Raw genomic sequence first — 4,965 nt, 5'->3', positions numbered from 1 at the left:
GAATCTCCATAGTGTTCTCTGTAGTGGCTACACCAATTTACATTCCCAACAACAAAGTAGAATGGTTCTTTTTCTCCATACCCTCTCCAACATTTATTATTCGTAGACTTTTTGAGGCCTAAGTGAGGATTGGTTCAAGATGGCAGAGTAGAAGGACACGCGCACATCTTTTCCTTCCAGAGCACCAAAATCACAACTAGCTATTGAACAATCACTGACAGAAAGACACTGGAACCCACCAGAAAAAGATACCCCGTGTCCAAGCACAACGGAGAAGCCACAGCGAGATGTTAGGAGGGGCGCAATATGGCAACCCAGTCCAGTATTCTTTCCTGGAGAATCCCCATGGACAGGGGAGTCTGGCAGGCTGCAGTCCCTGGGGTCTCAAAGAGTTGGACATGACTGAGCGACTAAGCACAACCATGATAAAGTCGAATTCTATACCCGCTGGGTGGACAACTCACTAAATGGAGAACAATAATACCAAAGGGGTTCTTGCACTATTGTGAAGGTTCTAGGCCCCACATCAGGTTCCCCAGCCTGGGTATCTAGCAAAGGGACAGGGAATCCCCAGAGAATCTGACTGCGAAGGCCAGCAGGACTTACAAAACTTCCACAGGACTGGGGGAAACAGAGGCTCTTGGAGGGCACAAACAAAATCTTGTGCATAGCAGGACCCAGGAGTAAGCAGCAGTGACCCCCCAGGAGACTGAGCCAGACCTACCTGCTAGTGTTGGAGCGTCTCCTGCAGAGGCATAGGTCGGCAGGGGCCCTTGGCGGGGACAGAGTCACTGGAAGGAGCAGAGCTGGGAGATGCGTCTTGGCATAAGTCCTCTTGGATGTCTCATAGAGCCTGCAGACTCTGGGACTGGGTCGCCTCAGGACAAAGAACTAACAAGGAGGGGGTGCAGTCCCACCCATCAGCAGACAGTTGGACTAAAGATTTACTAAGCACAGCCCTGCCCACCAGAGCAAGATCCAGTTTCCCCTACAACCAGTCCCTCCCATCAGGAAGCTTGCAAAAGCCTCTTATCTTCATCCACCAGAGGGCAGACAGAAAAAGCAAGAATACAATCCTGCAACCCCCCAGAAGGAATACCACAATCACAGAAAGCTAACCAAAATATTATCTGTAGACTTTTTAATGGGGCCATTCTGACTGGTGTGAGATGATATTAAAACCTCATTGTGGCTTTTATTTGCCCAATTTTTCCTCTAGTAATTAGCAATGTTAAGCATTTTTCATGTCCCTGTGTACCCTCTATATGTCTTTCTGTTTCTAATTTCATTGGTTTCTGCTCCTATCTTTATGTTTTCCTTCTGGCTATTTTGGATATATTTGCTCTTGCTTTTCTAAATTCTTAAGGTGAAACCTTAGATTGTTGATTTGAAATCTTCCTTCTTTTCTAATATTAGCATTTAAAATATAAATTTCTCTTTAAGCATTTCTTTAGCTGTTTCCTAAAATTTTTGATGTACTGTGATTTTTTTTTTCATTTAGTTCAAAGTATGCTAATTTCTGGAGCTTCCCTGGTAGTTCAGCTGGTAAAGAATCCGCCCACAAAGCGGGAGAACTGGGTTCAATCCCTGGGTTGGGAAGATCCCCTGGAGAGGGGAAAGGCTACCCACTCCAGTATTCTGGCCTGGAGAATGCCACGGACTGTATAGTCCATGGGGTTGCAAAGAGTCAGACACGACTGAATGACTTTCACTTTTTTTCATGCTAACTTTCTGTATGATTTATGCCTCTACTCAGGGTTATTTAGAGTGTGTAGTTTAATTCCTAAATATTTGGGGGTTTTCCAGAGATCTTCCTGTTACTAACTTCTGCTTTAATTCCCTAGAGTCAGAAAATTTATTTTGTATGATTCCCATTCTCTTGAACTTTTTGACACTTGCTTTATGACCCAGAATTTAGTCCACTTTGATGAATTCCATGTGTACTTGAAAAAGGATGTATTCTCCACTGTTGCTGGAGATAATGTTCTAGTTGGTCAAGCTAGTCAACTATTTCCACTTTCAGTTTTATCAGGCTTTTCCCAATGTATTTTGAAGCTCTGTTATTAGATGCACAAGCATTTATAATTATTTTCTCTTGATCAATTGCCTCCTTTATTTTATATTGTCCTTTTTAATTCCTAGTAATGATCTTTGTTCTGAAATCTTACTTAGTCTGATGTGACTGTGATCACCCCAGCTTTCTTTTGAGTGTTGCTTACATGACATATCTTTATTTATTATTTTTACTTTTAACCTATCTTCATATTTATATTGAAAGTGAACACACTGTATCTAGCAAATAGCTTGGACTTTGCTTTTTGATTTGATGTAGCAGTCTATGCTTTGTATCTGGAGTGTTTATATAATTAAGGGTTATAGTGAAAAGAAAAGAAAAAGTGAATGTCACACCGTCGTGTCCAGTTCTTTGCGATCCCATGGACTGTAGCCTGTCCAGCTTCTCTTTTCATGGAATTCTCCAGGCAAGAGTACTGGAGTGGGTTGCCTTTTCCTTCTCCATGGGATCTTCCTGACCCAGGGACTGAACCAGGTAAAAAACTCAGATTCTTTACCAACTGAGTCACTAGGGAAACCCATTAGGGTTAGGGTAATGTAATGTAATTATCAACATGGTGTACTTGAATGTTGTTTAGAGAGCAAATCTTAGGAGTTCTCATCACTAAGAATAAGTTTTGCATTTCTATATGAGTTGATCAATGTTGATTAAACATGTTGTGGTAATCATTTCACAATATATGTAAGTCAAGTCATGATGCTGAACATCTTAAATTTATACAGTCCTGTAGGTTGAATACATCTCAGTAAAACTGTGGGGAGGCCGAGAAAAATTTTCTCTTTATCACTGTTTTTCAACGATTTGGTTGGGGTGTATCTTGGTGTTGTTTCTCTGTTTATTCTTCTTGAGGTTTGTTGAGATTTAATAAATCTGGTATTTATACATTTTGCTGCTAAGTAGCTTCAGCCATATCTGACTCTTTGCGACCCTACAGACCATAGCCCACAAGGCTCTTCTGTTCATGGGATTCTTCAGGCAAGAATACTGGAGTGGGTTGCCATTTCCTTCTCCAATTTATACATTTTATGAAATCTCAAATATGCTAGCCATTATTTCTTAAAATAATTTTTTGCTCCTTCATCTCCCTTGTACTCTCCTCTCTTCAAACTTTACATGTGCTGAAACATTTTTTTTCTTATTCCTCAGATCACTGCTACCCTCCTCATCTCTTTAGTACTTTTCACTCTGTAATTAGCTTTAATAATCTCTGTGTTTTTGTCTTCAAGCTTTCTTTTGACTAACCAGCCACTAATCCCATCCATTGTATATGTGCAATTTTTTCAAATATTATATTTGTTTAATTCTAGAAGTTCCATTTGGTCTTTTTCTATATATCTTCCATTTCTTTCTTGTTTTCTATTACTTCGTTATACATATGAAGCAGATTTTAGTGGCTATTTTAAAATCTTTGTCTATTAATTCCATCAAAGTTTTCCTTTCTATATTTGCCTCCATAGATTTTTCTCCTGATTATCTGCAATATTTTCCTTCTTCTTTGTATGCCTTGTAGATTTTTACTAGATACTAAATATTTTTAATTTTACATTGTTGGGCTCAGTTTGGACTTTGTCCTGGCATGCCTATAATTTACTTGAAAGCAGTGTGATTTTTTTCAAAGCTTGCTTTAAAGTTTTGTCAGAGTGGATTCAAATTAACCTCTTGTCTGTGAGAAGGTGCTGAGCAGGAGAAAAGAATTAAGTCCAAGGACAGAGTAAATGGAGAAGAATAGGACTCAAGAGCCAAGGAGAGAGCACCAAGGAATGAGCTAGATCAAGGGCTAAAGGCCTAAGACCAGCACAGCAGAGGGACTGCATTCCTGCAAAAGCCACCACGGGGGGTGGGAGGGAGTTTGTGCTTATATGTAAAACTGGGTTCTGGGCTTAGATAATCATAAGCAGGTTTGTCACTTACACTCAGAAGTAGAGTGTCATATGGACATACTCTTGGTGCAAATCTATCATCCTTGTCTCCACCCACTCAAAGGAAGAGTTGTGTCTGCTGCTCCATGTATTAATCAAAATTCCTGCCACACAATTACAAAATGACATCTCTGATCCCTCCTGTTATCCTATTCTAAATGAATCTAAATTGCAGTGCCACTAGTGGGAAGAAAAAAGATTTATTTACAGAGTTGTATAAGACAGTGGGAAGGGCAGGGTGGCAAGGTGCCCTGGGACCCTGTTCACACACAGGCTGTCCCCACCCCCTCTGTTTGCAGGGAGAGGAGTAGGGAGACCCCTTTCCCAGCCGTGGTTCCATGCTCTGGATCATGAAATGATCCTCTCTGCTTTCCACTAACAAACTTTATTTCCACACTTGCTCACTATCTGTGACCATCTAGCATCTCATACCCTTCACATGAGGCAGACTTCCTCCTTCCTTCTTTCACTCAGTCGTGTCCAACCCTTTGTGATCCCATGCACTATAGCCTGCCAGGCTCCTCTGTCCATGGGATTCTCCAGGCAAGAACACTGAAGTGGGTAGCCATTCCCTTCTCCAGGGGATCTTCCCGATCCAGGGATCGAACCCAGGTCTCCTGCATTGCAGGAGGATTCTTTATCATTTGAGCCACCAGGAAAGCCCTCTTTCTTCTTGGAGACCACATTAGAATGTCAATGCATGCAAAGGAAGATTCATTTTATGAATTCAGTGCACTCAATACAACACGGGACAGCCCAGGAAAGGCGAGGGGAGAGGCAGGTAAAACTGAAGAAGAAAAATCAAATGCCAAAGAATGGCATGTCTCAACCATCCTCACCCAGCACCGCAGATGCTCTGATGGTCAAACTAAGAAATAAGGGGGCATCCGGCCCCTGATGGGGGGAAACCAAATTCAAGAACATTCTATAAATTACACAAAGGACAAATTCAGGAAATAAAGAACTGGAGAC

Source organism: Cervus elaphus, chromosome 16, assembly GCF_910594005.1.
Source record: "Cervus elaphus chromosome 16, mCerEla1.1, whole genome shotgun sequence".
In the NCBI taxonomy this organism is placed as follows: Eukaryota; Metazoa; Chordata; class Mammalia; order Artiodactyla; family Cervidae; genus Cervus; species Cervus elaphus.
This window is presented reverse-complemented; position numbering follows the sequence as displayed.